Here is a 22,089-nt window from a genome sequence, read left to right as displayed (position 1 = left end):
GTAAAACGCTCTTTATACTTTTTATATCTTTTTTTTTATGTCAGAATGCTCTGTTGCGTACCCACGTTAAATTCACCGTAAGTAATGAAGAATAAGCGTTAAAGAAACGTCACGTTCGTTCTATTTTTTTCCCACCCGCCTCTCTTTTCGATTCGACGTGTTTCATGCATGATTCGACCGAAAACGGTCGATTTTTAAAAGCCCCATCATACTTCACGAACTTGATTATTCATGTAATATTTGCTGTCAAGGGGAAACGTGTACGCGCGGTCGCGTACAATTGAAAAAAAAATGACATAAATCGAATGAAACATCGTTCATTGTGAAATAATCACAATTCGCTTTTCATGATATCGACAGCATTCGAGCGCTTATTGTTTCCACGTTGAATCGGTCGCATCGTGAGATTTCAATTCGTAAAGAGGGACGTTATTATGAAAGAGGAAAGCCTCAACCTTTGGAAAATGTGCCATTAAACGAAAGCTGATAGTTGTACGCTTATCATTTAACCGCAACGATTGTTTCGTCTCTTTTATCGAATATTTTATTACAATGAAAAAGTCGATTACAACGAACACGTATAATTACCTAATGTACCCACCCATACGATAAAATTATAATCCTTCAACTTTTAATATTAATTTATATTATGTATAGAAATCAATTGAGTATTTGACACTGAAAATTTGAAAATATATACATAGCATACACATAGGGAAAACGTATTAAAAGTTGGTGAGATATCGATCATGTTCGATTTCAAGTTGCGTATTTAAAAACAGATATCAGAGAAAACAAAAATTCCTTTATAGCCACTCATTGTTTTCCCGGCCTTCATTACCAATAATTACCTACTACGCAGGTAAATTCGTGGGAAATAAAGCAGCGGGTATAGCTCTTTAACGAAGTTAAAACTAATTACACAACAATGTGTTCGACGAACGGCGAGCATGAATGAGCAGGGTCCTATTCATCGGTTTCCGGCCAGACCAATAATTCTCAATATTAAACGTTAACGAGCCTGCAAATTTTCTATAGATATATTTCGTGCCTACCAACAATTGCATCAGCGAAATCTATTCGAGCTCGTCCGACTACTATGATCGCGGTCGCCGCGGAAACCACACATCGTCGCCAAGTTAATTTGGTATTCGCGCGGCGTGTAAACAATTAACGGGAAAACGCTTCGACAGGATTGTAATTGTATGATGGTCAAATTATTCGATCCTAAGTATTTGTAACTCTTTTGACGCGAGTGCGATGGACAGTTACCGAAAGTTGAATCGAAAAGAACGATGAGGTTGAAATTATTTTTCGATTAACTTGATTAATACCAACTAACTACTTCTCCAATATTAAATTAATTATGATAAATTTTATTCATATAATATTCAGAAGTGTATGTAGTATTTCATAGTAGTATTAGTAAATGTTGCTTGAGTTTTTTAGAAATACAACCGATCGATTACGCTTTTTGTTTTTAGAGTACATAATTAAGGTTAAACTCTTCAAAAAGTATGCGCCATAATTTTAATAAAACATGCTGGTTCTTCTGTATTAATAGTAGATTCTTGACACAGAAAAAGAATTTTGTTCTTTAGAAATTTTAGAATCATCACACATTTATTCGAACGATAATGCAGAATGCATATGAGAATAAAGCGAAGGCAAAATGTGCTGACGGATCAGATAACTCAATAAGTTGGAAGGTTGCACTATTCAAAGATTCGAGTTCCGGTCCGGCAAGATGGTTCCATTGGTTCTTTTTATACCTACATATTCTATCCCGACATTCGTTCCTGCACCTTTTTCTTCTGAAGTGCCTAGATAACCGTATCAGTCCGATAAATCTTTATTTGCGGTACCAGCTGTACCAACTTTTCGAGAAAACTTTGAAGTCCAAAATCGTAGAACGTGTAGCAGATAACAAGAATAGGATAACCTAACCTACTTAGATCGTTCTATTCTTCAGAAGTTAGACTTCACAAATTTTCAATATCAATGTTATCAATATAATAATAATGAAGGATTCCTTTGAAGGATCATTTTAAGATATTCGAATTATTTCTTAATCAAATAGAAAATAAAGTCATTAAAGAATAATTCATTTAAATGCAATAGTTTCATAAAAAAGCAAGTTACAAAGATAACCCAAGAAAAGTTACAGACATAAACTTTCTCATTATCCACCGTACTGCTTTGTGGATGCACTCAATCCTAAGATCTCTACCCACAAGACCATTTAAATACAATCTCACTCGGAAGGAGAACAGAGAAGCTGAAATTAATGTCTAAAATTGTCCAATTTGCAAAATCATCGAGTAATTACAATTATACAATTTCTATGATCACCGAACAATTCCACCACGCATAATAACGCTGTTCGTCGTACGTTCGATCCACGCGACCTCGATAACCACGAAGAAGGAAGAAGAATCGTATAATACATACGTCTCAGAAAACACCAGCTACTTATCACACCGAAAGAATTAATCGTAGCTCTTTTTATCGACACAATCAGCCGCAGAAAGAAAGGAGGGACAGTTTATGAGGGGCTGATCCGGTCTTCTCGGTTGAGAACGGTGCACGAAAGGGCCGTACGAACGGTAGCTTCGGGCTGCCGGTTGTTTCGTGGAGGCGTGAAGCGCAGGATGCGCTCGTTTCAGGCCACGATCGTTACAGTTGTAACGGCAGGGTGCTGCACGAAACTGCACGAGACCGGCGGCTGCTCGTGGAGCCGAGATTAATTACGTTCCCGGTTTTCTCCCGGGACCCCGGCATTAAACACGACGTTCGAACGATCTCGCATTTTCCACCGGAAGAAGAAGTGCGCGATGATAACGAACAATGAGCCAGCGAACGAAATTAGAACTCTCTGCCTTACCGTTATCCAGGCTCACGGTTTTTCGCTTCGCGCTTTATATCCTTCCTACCCGTTTTCGTAGTTGTTTCCACCGGTGTAATGGAAATTTGGTTGTTTATTGGCGGAAAGGTCGCGGCCCGTGAAAAATAAGAAACACCCCGGGAGCAACGAGTATCGCGTTAGAAAGCGCCAGCCCACGGCCACCACGATAAATTGAACGGAATTTACGGCACGGACGAGATTGCTTACACTGCTTTTGAGAACGCTATTCTTTGGTTAGTCTCGAAAGCGGAGGAAATGTTCGGGCTTTAATCATTCTTTTCTTGCCGGTGCACGAGTCCTGTATTTGCGAGTGCGGTGAAAAGAGAATGAAAGAGGAGACGCGTTGAGTAATGTTCGTGGAAGTTTCCTCGGGCAATGTACACTTCTCTCCTTTCTTAATTACCGCGGAGTGCGTGAAACAATTTTTAGTTTTAGTTTTTCGTGATTCACGTTTTGATGATTCTGATGCTTTCTCGTGTACTTCGTTTATGTAGCAAGATTAGTTACTTCTCTTAACTCGTTGTTATTTATATTCGTATAAAATGATGATTTATATAGATCGTTTATTAATTATTTATCGATTAGAAACAGTTAAGATAACGTTGACATAAAATAATTGCACGCTGATTTGCCAATTTACAATTTTTCTATGAAATCATTGCTATTTATTCGTTGTAATTTATACAAATCGTTGATTATTTATTTATCGATTACAAACGATTACGATAAGGTCGACGCAAAACGACTGATTGATAATTTAAGAGGTTATAATTTGTAATGGCATATAAGAATGAAATATCTGACTCGATTTAAAACATCATTTAATTCATTAATTTAGAATCACTAGCGTTAACTGTTTGTATTTCAAAATCGAAAAACAATATTGTTCCTTAAAGACAAACGCTTCTAATACGATATTATTAACCTAACTCGATACCTAACCCTATTATGGTAACCTGCAAGCTGTCGCAGTCTAAAGCCATATGCGAAAGTAGACAAAACTAATATGAAATATTATACTTTTCTCGTTCTCGATTAAATCAATCGAAATGAAAAAAACTTACCCAAGCACTGCTCGATAGAAGAACAACGAAGCTCATCGTCGTCTGTCAAACGTAATACACACTGCACAAGTTAATTTTCTTCGTAAAACTATCTTCGCGTCACATATTCGTATCTTAAAAGCCGCTTGTCGGTCATATGCGTGTTCTGACGAATAGAGTATCTATAAAACCACGTAAAACACACGAAACACGCGTCAACGTACGCGAGACAAACGGATTTTGAACGCACACTCTTAATTGCGCAGAGCGACTGGCGTCTTTGGAAGATATAGGTGGCGCAGCAAAATAAACAAGGCATCGATATAAACACGTTCGAGCGGTGTGTATATTGTGTACGACCGTTCGTCGCAATACAGACTACGCATTCGACATTCGTGGCGCGAAGGCACTCGAGTAAGCCCGTGATTATTCAGTTTCCATTCGCAACGACACGAAAGTATCACGCGCTTCTGATTTAACGCTGGTTTTACAATCAAGCCACGACTCATAAAGCCGAAGTGCACGCACCTACCGCGGATTTACGAGCGTATGCATACGCGATGCGCTTCAAATTTCCCCCTCTCACGCTCCCTTCCTCTCGACGGAGACATCTCTCTCGCTCTCTCTTTCTCTTTCTCTCGTTCCTCTGATCCGTTTCTCGCTTTTCCCTTCCTTTTTTACCCTTGCTGCCTTAACTTTACGACGTGAATTTTATCGAGTCAGAGGCTGTAAAGTTGCAATCAGTCGAAGCGTCGAACATTCAGCGGCGTATGTTCTGTTCGCGCGTTGTTTCTATCGCGTGCGTAGATGGCGCAGCATCGATGAGACGTCGCTGTGAGGAAATGGTGAAATACGAACCGTTCCTGAAAGGACTGGCAATAGTTCGACGACAACTTCCATTCACGATGGAAAGCTTCCTGAAATGAAAGACTTCTACCATTCTTCGCCTTCGTCGAGCGATCGTAACTCTTATGGCATTTTTGAAAAGATCGTAAGTGCTTGTTGTTTTGTAAAACGAAAAAGCTGATTTATGTGCTCAGCTGTATTTTTATAGCATCGATGGCTGAATTCAATAGAGTTTGATGCTTAACCCTCCGTAGGCAACCTGACGAGATTTCGCTCGTGAATTCCTTCGAAGCGAATTTTATTTTTCTTGAGAACTTCTGGAACATTTCATTTAAAAATTTATTGTATAGCGTAATAAAAGCTATAGTATTCCAGAAATTTTCTAGATTCTTTGAAAGTATAAAATGGTAAAAACGGTAAACGTGGATATAAATATGCTTGTTCAGCTCGCCAACGGAGAATTAATTTGAAAAGTTTCTTTTATCTCTGTTAGTGTACAAAATGTTCACAAACAGTAAAGTATTTTGATAGCAAGCACGTTTGAGAGCAAAAGAAAATTCGATACATGTACAATTTTATACGTTGAGGAAAAAAATTATTCGAATTGAATGGCCGTGATTCTAATAATTGATAATTGAGATTGAAGATTCGAATTATATGACATGCGAGATTAAATAATTATTCGAGCGTACTTCTCCGATCGTGAATGAGATCATAAATGACTCTTTTCCTTATAATTTCAATAGAGCAGTGTAGCCAAGTTAAATATTCCCTTTTATTCTCGATATTAGCATTTCAAGACACGCGTTGCCTTTTTATGTCGCGCCATTTCTTTACTTAATAGCGTTACGCAATTTGCGTTTAATGTAACAGGATATAAATCTCATATCTAGTTGAATGAATTCATTAGGGTGGCTATGAAAAAGCAATTAATGGGAAATTTAGCTACATTGTGTCCAATTCTGATTTAATTAATTCACAGGATAACGTCACTATATGTTCCTGCTGTAAGCTCAATTTCATACAAACACGTATAAAACACGGATATAATAAAATAATAAAAATAAAATATATCGCATAGTAGACTTCTTCATTCCTAAAAATTGCTATGTGATCAGCTGTTTTTAATTATAGAAGAGATTATAGCGTATCAAGCGAGAAATTTCCACCTATGCAATTATAGGTCTATAAGAAATTTTCATCGCAGCTTTTAACCTTACTAACTATTTTCTCGCGTGTTACTAACTATTTTCGTTTCAAGAGCAAATGTATACCAACCAATTTCCAGGAATCGATCACAAAACTCCGGACAAGAAAGCAATTTCGAAATCAATCGTCTCAAACACTTTACGCTTGTTTGAAATCCAGGAAATGACAAAATTTCATAAAATCAAAGGATGTATATAGACTTTTGTAACCGACTGTACTTGCACTGGTCGTCAATTAGCTGGCCAATAGAAATAACGTTTCCAATCTAACGATCGAGTCGAACGTTAACAAGAGTCGTCGAAGGTGCCTGGTACATGGCAATTAACGCGAACGAATTTCTCCTTGGTTCTCTCTTGCGATTCTTAACTTACGAACGACATAAATCGTCGAGACAGAGACAGGGAGAAAACAAGATAGAGAGAGAATTCGGTCTCGTGCATGCAAGCCGGGACGTGTTCGCAAAGCTCGGGAAGCTTTATCGTCCTCGAGTAATGGTTGGCTGTTTGCAAGGTGGAGGCGCGTATAAATTGCTTTGCGAGCAAGAGAACGAAGAATAAGAAGGAAAAACGAAAGATAGAAAAAAAAGGAAAGACAGGATGGGTTGAAGAGAGACGAGGGCAGGCTAACTTCTCTATCCTCGCAAGATATCCAGGGCTATTTAGCGACGAAAAGAAGAAAAAGATGTACAATTCCGTGGGTAGAATACCTTTGGGTATTTAAGGAATAAAGTGACGCCTTGAACTAAACGCTTCTGCGTATACCAGCATGACCTACCAATCCCTGTTCCTGCGTCGCTTGGGATGAAGAAACATCCATATGAAATAGAGGAGACGGTCAGTATCTTCTAGCGGATTGAAATACATTTCCAGGCCAGATATGACGAAGCCCCGAGGAGAGACGACCCATCGTGAACCAACCGAGATCCTTCATTTAAAGCTAACCAGGACGATAAGTTCGTCGGACCGGCCTTTTCTCTTTCTTTATCCCTCCTCTTAGATCGTGCTAGTTCCACCGGGTATTGTAGGACAATGGAGAAACGTGGAAACAGTACTAACCCCTATTCAGGATAGATTTCGTGCAATTTCGGGAAAAGGTCAGTCGGCGTGAACACGTTTCCAATTGTTCGCTGTCACCGTACCCTGAGTCGTTTGGTGGTGGTTCCAGAGAACTCAAGAGCTATAGCATTAATTGGAGACGCGAATAGTAAAATAACTTTGTTGTTTGTATCGTGTAATATGCGAGTGTATTTGCTATTTGCTATGAGCAGAATACAAAGTAGATAAATCGTCTTTCGTTCTCGGAGTAGTTGAAATTATCGATAAAGTAGATAAATTAGGTAGTCGGCAAAAAGTATCAGCATAGTCAGTGTCAGCGTAATCATGCAATGATATAACGATAAATAAAGCTATAAGAAAGAATAATAATTTAAGGAATATATGTATATAGGAACGGACAAGGGAAAAACGTGAAATGAAAATGTAAAATTCGCATTCCTCGTTTGCATCAACTGAGCACAAAGTTTGAACCATGTGAGATTGTCGACGGTTAGACGAACGAAAATTTCACGACACATCCTCAGCGAGAGAGAAGAGACAATAAACGTGCGCTAAAAGATTTTCAATTTTTTCCGGAGTTTCCAAGTTACCCGGTTGACCTAACTATTCGCTCGCTTGACGCGGGCGTTTTAAAATTCCGAACGGAACTTCTGGCGAAGTGCGCTGTGTCAGCCTGAGAGAGGGACGTGTCGCCTCTAACCGTCTTATTCCGTACCGGAAGCAGGCCAAGAAAGGAAAGAAAAACAAGAAGAAGGAACGACGGAGGAAAAAATTTCCCTATTTTCCTTATTTCACTTTCAAGACACACCCGTCACTTGTCTTGGGAAAGTTATATTGTTACTTTCGACGAGGAAACAGGAGGGATAAAACGACCAAGAAGAAAATTGCACCGCAGCTTTGCGGAATAAGCGCTTAACATCGCGACGAAGTGTTTTCAGAGATTAACATGTTTCGTGCGCGTTCAATTTTACAGTGACGGATCGTTCGTTCAGTTGCTATACTCGTACAAACCAATTAACGTAGCTACTCGTGTTTTGGAAGTTAGCGTTTTCGTTTATAGCACTGTGTGACGAAGGAATTTGCAGTAGGGACAGAGAGCTTTTCGCCATAAGCTTCTAAACTCGCGTAGACAACAGAATCCCTAATAATAATATTCTACGTGTTGTCGCTTCCTTTTGACGTTTATATTAGTTAGAAGTTTTAGTTTGTACTACAACCAGCAACTTTAAAATCATTCTGTAATTCTCTTTCTCGACTATATGTATATTAGATGAATCGTAAATAACTTTTATTGGCCACCATAATCCAAGGGATTCAAAGTTTCTTTATATAAATTTAATATCACATCAACGACGAAAGATTGGCAGCATAATAAAGATTCACGTTTGTACAAATTATATATTCTGATTTTAAGAATTCGCAGTTGACCGACTCGTAATCAAGATTTACGTTGAATCGCGAGAAGACTAAAAAGTAAGAACTCAGTCTTTACGAAGTAACGTAAAAAATGTAAGCAAAATTGAATTTGTAAAGAAGTTTTGTCATTTTCTCTTAAGATTAAGCAAACTGCTTTGTAAAAATATCGCCAGTGGTCTTAAACGGGAGAGCAAGATGGAAGAAAGCAGTGCAGCGAAGTGAATTCGTGATTCGACGAAATAATCGAAACATGGAAAACGAATGCTAATGTGATCCACGCGAGAAACAGTATTTTCATAGTAAACGGTGGAACAACTTCGAGAATCGGAACAATACAGCTAATGGCGAAAGTTATGAGACCGTGGTGAGGTTTTTCCTCTCATTCCTCTCTTGACCTACAAAACGACAATGTGGAGATGCCGAACACTCGACTTCCTCTCTGCAATAGTAAAAACTTCGATACAATCCTTCGACCCTCTGGAAACTGCCTTCGATACAATCCTTCCGATCTTTCCTGGAAATCTCTCCTTACTTCCCAGGTTATTCGCCCCAAGGGATAAACTTCTAAGTCCTTCGTGCGCCAATGAATCGTTTGCTGTTCGTTCAATGGGTCAAAAGGCGTCTCAGAAAATGAACAGAAGATTAAATAACAATAAGCAAACCTGTGAAGCTGAGCTTTGTAAGAGACGACATTCACGCGAAAAAATTAATTGATCGAAAATTGTCCGATCGTATCGAAATAGGAGATACTATTTGAATGATAAAGTCGTCGAAATCTTTAATGGAAAAGGTTTCTACTCTTCGTTGTTAATGTTTCAAAAAGAGGTAAATTAATTTCTTCGCAAAAGAATGAAAAATCCCTACGTTATATGGTAAGATAAATTCGATAAAGTAGCACTTTTGTCTTGTTCTCGTTAGAATTTCTCCGCAATTTACGTTTTCCTACTGATTTCGCTCCTTAAAATGAAATAAGAAATTTACGTGCTTTTCTGTCCCGAACGAGAGAGAATTTTTATAAATGTACGAAGAAATTCCAGAGACTTCCCTTTCTGTTTGCTGTATTTTCCTTATTTACAGTTACATACATCTCTGAGGTACTATATTCGGTTGCATTATTCATCGTTTCCCAAAATGTTATATAACACACAAAAGAGTATCGAATAGTAGACATTATATTTTCTTTCTATACCCGTTAGTTTTTACAATAAAATTAACTTTGTGCTAATATATCGAAAGATTTCCAAAGTATGGTGTAAATCACGTTACTATAATGCAAATATAGTTGACAGGAACACAAAATCAGTCTACGATATTTTTTTTTATAATTAATGACTTAAGTTAGAGGATCTCAGGATCGGCTATATTCTTAGCTAGATACTTGTGCCGCGCGACTTCTTCTTCGCCTTCTCGTCGCTGAACCTTCGTCCAGCCGGCTACCTAGAGACACCCTTATCGGCGTGCTCCAGCATGGAAGAGTAGAACAAGGCCAGCCTCATTATGCGAAGACTGACGAAGTCCTCTCGTCTCGAGAGTCTCGTATTGTCTCAGAACGCCCGTTCTACGAAAATATCCATCTTGTGTACCTTGGCCAAGCACACAAGGCACGACTGCGTGCCGTAAACCTGCGTTTTACCTGGCGGACAAGCTCTCTCAGCCATCTGAAAGAAACTAAGAGTAGCACTGTAGGATAGTAAAAATTCTGCAGGAAGAATTGCGCGAGCACCCGTTTTCTCAGGATTATCACGTTTAAAATTTTTTCGACTACCACCGGGTTTTCAGTCGCGTCCTTCTCTTCACGTCGTTCAGAAAATTCTAGTTTAAAGTTCTTGAAAAACTTGAGTTATTAAAGCAGGAAACTCGAATTACAGTAGGAATTTTATTTTATGAAGAATTTATTACGCATATAAGAGGAACGTATATCATTCGGTGAATTTTTTCTTCTATACTGCTTCCTATTAGTCTTGAATTGTGTGTATCATTTTTCATTCTAGCTGTACCAACATCTTTCTCGCGTATCTTTTAAAATAACGTCATGTTTCTTTCATCGAAGGAACAATTGAATGTATCAATAAAATATCCGAGTGATTATCAACTAGTTTTCGAACAATCGCCATTCTTTTAGAAACATTATAGAAACATCTGAGATACAAGAATCTCATGAAAAGAATTACTAGAATTTCACATAGCTGATATATATGTAATAAAATTCGTCCTAAATACTTCTTGTAATATCATCATCGTCATTAAAATATAATGTTATCTTTACACTTCAAATTTCCATATTCTCAACATCTGTCAGCCATTTTATCTTACGATTTCCTCTCTAGCGTATCCATCTTGCAGAAGCCGGACGATGAATATCAAGCAAAAACTTTACAAATGTTGCGCTTTTACGCAGCCGGCGAATAACAAGGAAGAACGAGATATCTTTCCGTTCGATTTTACACGTGTTACCACGAAACAGACGGGACAAAGGGACAAAGAAAAGCAGCGGAAAGGTAGACGATAGTTTTATGGACACGTTGCGAAGACAGGTCGAGGAGACGATCTCATATCGAGGGATCCTCGAGGATGTCGTCGATGGCAAATTGCTGTACCGTGTCGATATAACATCCCTGCCCTCCCCTTTCTCCCTCTCCTCTGGCTTTAGCTGTTGGTATAGTCACGGAAACCTTGTACGTTTTCGTTAGAACAGTTAGCATTGCCGCAGATGTTGCGTGAAACGACATCCAACTCGCGGCTTCATCCGCGTATTTGCATGTGTGAATTTCGCCTGAAATCGTCATCCCGCTGAATATTTCAAGGTGTAACAACCTGTACGTTTCGTGGCGTAAAAGTCCGCCGTAAACTAATACCAAGTTACGTCATACATTTTACGGTGTAACGGTGTCAGGTAGACGGGTCACAAAAGTGAAACGAACAAGCCACACGCTGTAATTTATCCGTATATATCAGAGTCACGATGCTGGAAACATGACGTGCAGCACTCGAGAAAACGGAATGATTATTGCTTTCATAAATTGCGATGTTGTTTACGTAATTGCTACACGTTGCAAAAATTGATCGTGATGATGAAAAATCTGTGGCTGAAACAAATTCTACGAATTTCTTTCGACGCTCTTGCACACAGTAATCTAGCGACTAATAATATTCGTGGATTGACATGCTACAAGTTGCAGATTATTAAGCTATTTTCTACAATTTTACTATTTTACGACAAACAGGATAGTTAGATACATAGCTTTCTAATTTCTCTAATTTTATTGTCAAACTTGTTACCGTACTACTAGAGAATTTATTAACGCAAACAACTCGTAGTTTCATTAATAATACTTTTCAATTTTTCACGAAACCGTGCTGATCTTCAGATTACAAAGTTGATCGTTTCGTGCTGTTTAAAAAATATCGTAACAACGTGTAGCGAGATATTTTTAAAATTCGATATTTAGATAGAGATAAATCATATTCAATTAAACATGAAATATTATAAAATCTACTATTAATGAATTTGCGTCAAATGAAACAATATGAAAATATCAAATATGGATTTAAATATCGTCATGTGCCGACTCACATGTATAATGAATTTATAAAAGTTCGCTTTATAAATTGTACGTATCGCATATATCATTCAACGATTATTATTTCTGATAGTAATCCTCGATTAAGTTTCAGCTCGTGCTGCATGATGTGAACATACACTGACAGTATAATTGTTAGAGAAGCGTTTAATCGTAAAACGACGTATGACAATTTCGTGATCTATCTATTCGTTGTTTCCATTCGGCATTTGTGCCCAATTATGTATATGAATGATAAATTGTTGATGATTATTTGTCCTCGTAGAAAATTTACAAAATAAATAACTATGGATTAAACAGTTATATCAATGGAAGAATGTTGTAAAATACATATTACTCGCACCCTAATACTAGATAGCAGTAACGCAAGTAGGTTAAATAGTTTCGTCTACCTCGTTACCATTTTTATCTTTAATCGCGTCTTGGGTAATGTTTTAGCAGCATCATTCAGGTTACAAATCTCTGGTACCCAATCGAACCGTTAGGAGGAAAGAATAATAGCTGTTTCTCAATGGGTCTGTCAAAGCTATTTTCGCGATTGTGAATGAGATCACAGAGTTCTCTTTGCTAACTTAATCGATAAAGTTGGATAAATATGGAAAAGGAGAGATTGCATTGAAAGAAGATACAGAATTTCGACATTCACATTATTTGCCAACAATTAATTTGTAATAATGAAATTGTAGATGCGAATGCTCTTTCTGCGTACTTAACTATATCCTACTTTCGTTCAATAACATCGGGATTTCAATAACAGTTTGAGTAACCAACTACATATTTCTTTACACGCGGAAATTCGGTTGTTTTATTTCTTCTTATACTAATATTATTATTCACAATACGACATAAACGTCAAGAAATTCTGAAAATCTGCACGCGTAACACTTGCCAATTAAAACGTAATTCGATATCACGCAAACGTTGATCGAACAATACGCGCTTCTTTCATTACTCTGTATCTCATCCTATTCGATTAACTCGTAATTCCAAAGCAACCTACATAGTATCAACCTCGAACTTCATCAGATTTCAACAGAAACAATACGTACCACGGTTGGAGTATCAAAATACTTTCCATAGAACACAACCTACCACTCGAACGTATCGAACATTTCCGAGCTAGCGAAACTCAAAGCCTGCAATATTTCCCAAATGAACTCTATACGGTGAATATAGATACACATAGCTCTCTCTCTATGCTTCTGCCACTGCTTCTTACGTATTCCATCCTACGTACGTCTCTTAGCGCGCGAACCTCTCGTGGAGGCTCGTCGCACACGAAGGTGTACACGCTTTTCAAACATTTTTCTAACACCCCGGCTCATCTAGGCGAGCGTGCGCGATAAAGGTTTCACGATGGCGTCATTATGGCGCGCGACGGGACTAAAGCGGCAGACACATCGTTTCTACGTGGCGTGGCTAGGAAGTTTTCGCGTCGCCGACGACGCGTCCGTCCGTCCGGCACGTCGACGTTTTCGGTGCTGGCTGTCACAACTGTCGAGAACGAAATAAGAGGATTCTCTCGTCCACTTTTTCTCCACGAGAAAATACACCCATTTACCTTCCACTGGTGTTTTTACATGCACACGCACATTGCAACGCGCACAGACACCGCAATGGTGTAATTAGCGACTAAAACTTTTCCGCGGCAAGTTCTTCCATCACGGATGGTTGGCCGTATTTTACGGCCGAACTAACCCAAATTTCTATCCTCGGCGTCGCTCGATTTATCGAGCTCGATTCGTGTCACCCGATTTATCCAGCTCGATTCGCCTCACCCCTTGCCTCGTTCGTCCCTTTGCAATTGGCTCCTGCTTCCACAGCTTCTTTCATCGTTTCTTCGTTCCCAGTTCCTCTTCTCATTTCTCCTTCTTATTCACCACCGTTGCTTCTTTTTTTATTTTTTCGAACAGGCTATCTGTTTCGATTTCCTTTCGTTTGCGTGTCGTCGTCAGATATCTTGTTTGCATCACTTGTTGCCTTTCGGTGAACGCAAGAAAGAGAGAACAGCAAAATTTCTCTAAGTTCGAGCAGCTTAATACGGGGATAGCTTAATACGCTTAATTAATGTTGATAATCCTGCTGTCTCCGGGTCGTTTCCCATCCGCGCTCCCCTTCCGTTAAAAAGTTTCCTAATTTTTAAGAAAATATAAAAAGGTCGAGGAAACGAGTTTGGATAAAGGTTTGTTCCTTTTTTGAAATTACAAGGCGCTCGTAAAGATTCTGAAGTATGTTAAACTTTGCGTTAATTGCAAAGAACATAATTGAATTTTAAGTTTTGTATGTGCTTTTTTGTGATGGAATCTTGATTAGTTTGTCATTCGATCTTACATGCGTCGAGCGTGGTTTAAGGAAATCATCAAAATATATGTAATTAAAATTAGCTTTCGCTCGTTCCTTTTGTTCTTTTTAATTTCGCAAGAAGCGTACAGCGATCTACGCGAAATTTCTTACCGGCGTATAAAGCGGTGCAGTAATTCTTTTCGTGACAAATAATTCCAGTATTTTGAACGACAAAAAGTGGGCGTCGTGCGAGGTTTATTTATTATTTCGAGCGCAACGCTTTGGAGTCGAAACAATTTTTGTTACACGAATAAAGCAAATTCCAGAACACTGTGCAACAACGCGTAAATCCGATATACGTTCCACGGATTACATTTTGGGAATGTTTGTTCCATAAAAAAAATTATATATTACTTTGACAACTTTTTTCATATTTCATAAAATTGTGCATTTTAGGTGAAAGATAAGATAGTGGCAAAAAGAACCTCTTAAAATTCAGAATGGAATTTGACAATTTAAATTCGCGAAAATAGTTGTAAATATTGCATTAACTTCACGTTGGGGTGACGCCCACCTTGTGAAACAAATTGTTCTTCTTTCTCATTAATTCTTAATAGTAGAAACGCACTTTCTGACAACCAGCTTGATCAACATTGAAAACTGAAATAAATAAATAAAATAAATAATTATATTTACGTAACGCGAAAGGTGGAAGATTTAATAGTTTATCACGAATTTCTTCCGACTTCTCTTTAAATATAGCACGTGTAATTCTGAATTATAAACGCACGTTAGATCCGTTGAAAATTTTATTTTTCATCACGAAAAAAAAGTTATAATTCTTTACCATTCATTTACGACTGTTGTCCATAACTCCTCGTCCATAATAATATGAAATCCTTTGCACGTCTAATCTTAGCAAGCAACGGTATCAGATATCTTTTCATCTCGCCTTAAGCGTAGTACCACGACGCGCTATCTCGCGAGAAGAAAAAAGAAAAAAAAAATATTGGAGCGACTTTGAAATTCCCTGCACGACTCCGCCTCCACGATGCATGCAGCGGTGGTAACTACCAGCGCATAACCTCCGCCGGTGCACCATCTTTTTACATCGTTAATAATACATGCGCTTATTTAAGATTCGCACGGTTATTGTCCCGCGTTCCTGTATCAGTTTTCAGCCGGAGGAAAGAGTAAAAAAGAACAGAAGAAGAGAAAGCGAGACGAAGGCAGGGAGTCAAGGGAAAACTGGAGGTTTGAAAAAGATAGGACGGTTGTACAGCTTACCACGATGGATCGATGTAAACCGTACAATCCTCGTCGTGATGACGTATAAATCGTGGTGGCTGCATAATATATCTGCAGAGATCACCAATAATTTCTGTCGCGCATGAGCGCACCGGAAATGAGAAATGCTCGCGTTAATAATTCACAGTGTGGTGAACACGTTTCACCGACGGGGTAAACTACCACTGGCTTGCATCGGGCCCTGTAATTTTAATTCGCTCACGGCCAAGAAGGAAACCTCTAAGAAAGGATGCGCGATCGTTGATCGATTCGACGAACGAATGAAAATTTTGGATTGGCGAAGGCGTGCCAATGGGGGAAGAAAACGAAAGGAGAGATCCATGGAAGTGAGAATCATGTGTAACGTTCATAATACTCAGAAACTCCAATAACGCGAGTACACGATTACCGATGTCGGGTGTTATCTGGGGATTAGCACTGATAATAATAGGCATGGCTGGGCTATCGCGTTTCCCAAATGGACATCCTTCAGCGATGCAGGGGGAAGGGTGGAAGAGCTCTAATTATCGATTATTACGCATACGTAGCAGCGCGTGATTTCGCTGAGCCTTCACAGACACACCAGCTGAGAATCGACGATAATAGGAGGATTCGACGTGCCGCTCAAGGTTCGTGATAATTACCGCTCTATGTTGCTCGAACAAGCTAAATATTTAGCCGGATAATTATCGGGGCCACGGGTTTGTTTTCAATTATAATCGCGTTGATCAGGGATCTACGACGCCTCTTTGATGCTGGATTATCGAGCGTTCTCCGATGGACACGCGTGTTAGGGCAAATCTTTACGATTGTTCTGTGGATCGTCTTGCTCGTTTAGAATGCTCGCTTAAAGTCTAAATTAGTCGTTTAACATAGGCTAACGATCAACATTTTCTCAATTTATTACATCTTTGTTTCGGTTATTACGCCTTTCCACGTCCATTGTTGCGTCCAAACGATAATCTACGTTTAAATGTTATTATCTAATTAAAGGATAAACGTCTTCTATCTTTTCTGGCGATGCATTTTGCGCCTGTATCGTACGATTGGACGCAGCAAGCATAAATTCGAACAGTTATAACTTCGTAATCTGGTAGTTACTCGTAACAAGCCGAGGCGTGATGTTAATTGCATCGACTCGAAGAGAGCGCGTCGAAGTTCCGTCTGTTCGAAGTTCACTCGGAGATGTCGCGTAGAAACAGCAAGTTATTCGATCTCTCTCACGAGCAAGATCCAAATTCCGATATTCAACTCTTGCAATTACTTGGTACAGATGGCATCGGCCGGTTACAAGGCTTCGAAGGTGAATTCAGAGTCTGGTGAAGTTATGGCTGGAACGGTGGCGTCATAAATTTATTATCAAGTGCGTTGATAAATTCGTGAAACGTTGCTCCACCGTGATATCGTTCTATGCAAATGGATTTCCATTCACTGTGTTTCAATTGTTAAAGTTGGCCAACACAGAAGTTGGATAACCTGTACGTCGATGTATGCAATGTGGTCATTTTGAACGTACTTTCTTAATCCAGATAACCAGTTCGTGGAGCTTAATTAGTTTTCGATATTAACAAACTTTAATCGATTATTATTAAACAACGAATGGCATTAAAACTTCTTATATCTTTTGAACGGATTTAGTTCGAAAGAAACAAAACGATGCGAAACTGGTACAGAAAAAAGCGAAGAACGTGGCGAAGATTGATAGAATTTTAATAGACTTTCGGATAGAGGTAAGAAGTTCCGATCAATTTGTGCCTTTCCAAGTATTTAAAATCGTAAGAACTTTTCAAACGATTAAATAGCGATATTTTCGAATGGAAGAGTCGAAATCGGCTTTACTCGAGTCGTCAAACTGCACACATTGAGTTTGTTTTCCACTTCGAAAGAAAACCTAGCAACGGACGCATCCTCCTCTCGCAACGTTGGTGTGAACGGCTTGCCGATCGTTGCTTTCACCTAATAACAATTTTATAGCTTTCTGAACATGTTGGACTTGTTTTCTGAGTTCTTGAATGATTATTTTGCTAATGGACCGTTATCCAAGAAAGTCAACAACCAAGTACGTTAATCAGATTAATTCTGTCGAGATATTTATATATTTTATCGAGATTTATACATTGTTTTCATAATTTTCCTATCGCTTCATACATCAGACGTATACCTATACGTGGCACGAAATAATATCATCGGTTTGCTAGGTAATACATAGTGATATTATACATCTTAAAAGTCGTCGATTCCGACATATCCGTAAAGATCGACTTCACGCGCAAATTATTTACCAGATGTGTGTAACAATTATTCAAAGGATTATATTACTTAACACAAGTCATAAAAATTGTTTTACCTGTCTTTTTACAAGAAAGAAATGCATGTAAATACTTTATTAAAAAGTACTCGATACTCAGTGGATATCGGCTAAATTGTTAAAGAAACAAATTGTTTCATCGATACATGGTTGAATGATTGACAATTTTCCGTTTGAACCTTTCAAGTCGATTTTTCGGATTTACTTTCCTTAGATGTGTCTTCCGTCTAATAAACTATCGATATTTCGAAAAATGATTCGTTTAGCGATGCTGCAAAATAAATCAATCTTTCATAACGCCATTACTCTTCTCCATAAATGCATAAAGATTCGTAATCTACCTATACATCTATCATTTCGCCCTTTCTCCTAGCGATACCGTTAGACCTTGAATATTAAATTGCCGTGAAAGCAACCACACGTCATGATAAAGATACATACAGCCTTACTAAGCTACGCTTAAATGTCGCAACCACCGATCGAAAAAAGACCAACGCCAGTACTGTGCATTATAACGTCGTCGTTGGTGCCGATGCGTATCTTTTGTGGACCTGGTGGCATGTGCTTTGACATAATCGTGTTATCTTGCTAGGTGCACGCGCGCGCCATGTACACGTATAATTTATTTCGCGACCACGCAGAATGTCGTTATTCCAGCGCCGGTGTTTTCACTGTGATACCGTGCCAGTCAAGTGATAACCAGAGATACGCATTTTAATAAAAGCTGCTAAAGTTTATGGGATTTTATAAAACAGACCGCGCAGTTTCGGTATCTGCTTGAAGGATATTTGATTCGTAATATAAATATCGAAACAATTCGCGACGAATATATTTTTACGAATAATAACAAACGTTTGAAAGAAAAATTTATATATTTAATGGCTTTTTAAATAAACTACGAATATGTCATTTTATGGCGGAGATATCGTTTCATTAATAAAGTACGATAAAATTTCTTAAAAATCGATCGACGTCAGAAAATTCCTCAAGTTCGTGTAAACAAGTTACACGACCACCAAAAGCAATTTACATCGAACGATTGAAGTAGTTGTGAAGTTTCGTCGAGTGACTTTTTCTTTCTGAACATCATCTTCTTAGAGGCCGCTCAGAGGCGGCCGACAATACGACGAGTTTCCAAGTATAACAGCGAATAATCCCGGGCGCTGCATCAGCATTAAAAATAACAATGCAACTATTCTTAAAAGGAAGAGAAGTCATTACAGGTAGATTGAAAAATATCGCGTCTCATTATGAATCTCTATAAAGCCGCGATTGTCTTTTCGATGCCGAGCAGAGAAGCTAATATTCTCAAACAGTTACGAACACGTGACTCGATGAATTGCAATGCAGAAAATTCACGAACGACGATTATCGAATCACAATAAAGCGAACTATGTTCATATTCTCGAGTTCCCGAAAATCCCATTTTCCGTCGAATCGATGGCGCTGTCGATTTTGAGAAACGGGGACACACGAACCAGCAGAGATTGAAATATTTCGCGACACAGTCACGTGACTTCGTATAGGATACGAATGCGTATGAGTGGCATGATCTCGCAGAATCTAGTAGCTGCGTCAAAATTAAATGCGTTGCTATAAGAGAAAATAGTTTACCGGTTGTTCTTTATATCCTACTATAAAATTTATCAAACAAGGCTTTAGTAAAAATTAATATCGATATAAAAGTTTGCCGTATTCAATAAAGATTCTATCAGACTTTACAGTAGAATTCTATTTTGTCGCAAAGATAAATATTAATTTTGATATCTTACTGTAAAGTTTGTCGTATAATACAAATATAATAATATTCAGTACCCGTATAAAATTTCACTGTATTACGTACAGTACGTGTTTACAATCGCTTAAAAATTTATAATAATATTCGTCTCACGAAATATAATTTATTTTTCGGATAACATGAAATTCGAAATCTGAGATGCACATCGCGTATAGAATATCGCGTGAAAATTGAACGCACGCACAAAACTAGCAATTCTTATTTATTTAAACAAATTTCTACATAGAATAAGTTCAATCTTTTAAACTATCTTCGGAAAAATACGAATTTATATAAACATCCGCGGTCTGATATTCGATCGATTCGATAATCTTGAAAGAAAAGTTTAATTTCGATTCTAACTTTAACTATTAATAACGACCTATTAATACAATTTCAACTCTAACCTTCCCATTGGTTTCTTTTTTCGTACTATTTGATTGTGAATGACTGACATAGATACTGCGGAACTCCATTCGTGTAATGGAAATAATTGGACTCCATTAACGAAGAAAAACCCACATAAGCCACGATCGAACGTATCTCGAATACCAGTATAATTAGCGAGATGTGGAGCGTGTGATTAGTGATCAAGATTAAGAGCATCATTAACCAGCACACGTGTATTCAAAGTACGTGAATCGATAATGACGTCAATGATGTAAATATTGTCGTTTCGGATTCACAGAACCAAAGTCCTTTTGTATCGCGCGCAAACCTTTCAATTCGTCCGCTTCGTTTCACTTTAGTTCGCTTTTCTTCAAAATGTATAACAGGTATAAAGCGGATTTTACTTTTTAATGTAATAATTTCAAAACTGTCGTCAGCTTTGCGTGGTGTGCAGCACTAATGAATACAAGATTGTATCTGCGCAAGTGATTAATCATCCAGGTGTCACGGTAAACTGTGCAAAAAAAGGAAGTATACTTGTAAAGTTACGAAACACTTAATACGTTTAGGAGAAATTTCCAAAGAAGTTTAAGCTACTTTCGGTAATCTTATCCGATATGTATGAACGCGAAACTTGTACATGAGATTCTACGAGGCGTTATCGACATTGGCATTAATTCCGATAATGAAATAACGCCGAACAACTTGTCAAAGCATCGACAGACAAGTTGTCAACAAGACGGACGAGCGATTGTTACAAAATTCTTACAAAATTCCACTTCCATCGATAAATATGAAAAAATAAAGATAGTCTATACTCGACAGGCTGGTAAAAACTTCGTTTAATCGCCTATCTGTTCCGTACGAAATTATATTTTTGGAACTGGTCATCGTTCGCACGATGTGCGAGGTGGGTTGATCAACATCTTCATTTTTTACATTTATCGGATAATTACGGCATTTTGGTTTCGCACATTTTGTATATAGCAGTTTGTCCATTTTTCTAAATTATATTTAAAACAGATTATACCGTCTGTTAATAATTATCATAGATTTCAATTGATCGAAGAAAGACAAAGAAGCCTTGAAATAATAGATAAGACGTTTTAACTATAATAGATAAGAATTAGACAAGAATCACACATATGTGAACGTGCCTGAAAAGTTTCGTCTCAACTTTGCGTCGGTATTTTTATTGAAATTTTCATAAGGAGTCTGTTGGTGATACGCGACAGATCAAAGCTCGCGTTTCAGCAATCTCGTCGAATGAATCGACGAGAGGAGAAGCCACATAAGCCGTTTCAGAAAGCAGACGGCAATGTAGCCCGACACGCGTTATTACTCTTTAATCGGCAGCTTGATCGCGAGAACATCGCGAACGCGTACTAAAAAGGGGTAGCGTGTAGAAACGGTAATCGGTCCTCGCCTCTTACGACCTCTTCGCCGACCCATCGAAATCGACCATCGAGAACGAAACGGTGTTTCTCGTGTCTTTCGTTCGTGTAAGCATGCAGGAAGTTCCACTTCCTTTCCCGGGTTCACCCTCCCCTTCCCTTCGAACGAGAGCGAAAAGAAGAAATCACGCGACGTAACGCGACTTGACCAACGGTCACACCGATTTCGTTGGACTCGTAGCTAGTTGCAGGCGATAAAAATGAACGTGGAAGCATGGAAAATTACGACCGCCAGTTCGTGGAACTATGGTGCTGCTTCCTTTATGTTGGTAGTTCCATTTTATTCTTTTTCCCCGCGGCTTTTTTCGTGAATGTACGACACGCTCGTTAAAGATGCGCATATTCTGTGCGAGTTACTTGAAGCGTTGCGGCGGATTTACATGACTGTTGATATAGTAATTATTCATTGGTTCCAGACTGACTGATCGATTCTTGAGATCGCTCGCGTGACAGGGACGGCCTGTGTACATACATTTTAGTTTCTGTGCAGGGTTGTAGGAGCTAGACACGATAAAAGACAACTTCGTGTAGCATC

General features: G+C 38.5%; 1 protein-coding gene and 1 long non-coding RNA gene across 5 annotated transcripts in view; one reads left to right on the top strand and one right to left on the bottom strand.

Moving 5' to 3' along the window:
• Positions 1-22,089, bottom strand: part of LOC126915074 (protein O-mannosyl-transferase TMTC1-like) — a 269,186-nt gene that overhangs the window by 164,148 nt on the left and 82,949 nt on the right. Inside the window, exon 1 of one of the 4 annotated variants that reach the window (XM_050719430.1) lies at positions 3,970-4,346. The exons of the other annotated variants lie outside the window; for them this stretch is intronic. The gene's annotated coding sequence lies outside the window, so the exon portion shown is untranslated. Of the gene's footprint in view, positions 1-3,969; positions 4,347-22,089 lie in introns of those variants that run through there. 4 annotated transcript variants of the gene reach the window in all.
• LOC126915177 (uncharacterized) overlaps positions 4,659-22,089 on the top strand; it is a 114,151-nt gene continuing 96,720 nt past the window's right edge. Inside the window, exon 1 of the long non-coding RNA XR_007710054.1 lies at positions 4,659-4,939. This is a non-coding gene — a long non-coding RNA (uncharacterized LOC126915177). The remainder of the gene's footprint in view (positions 4,940-22,089) is intronic.

Source organism: Bombus affinis, chromosome 4 (genome assembly GCF_024516045.1).
Source record: "Bombus affinis isolate iyBomAffi1 chromosome 4, iyBomAffi1.2, whole genome shotgun sequence".
In the NCBI taxonomy this organism is placed as follows: Eukaryota; Metazoa; Arthropoda; class Insecta; order Hymenoptera; family Apidae; genus Bombus; species Bombus affinis.
Note: the sequence above shows the minus strand (reverse complement) of the source record. Positions and strands in the feature narration are given on the sequence as shown.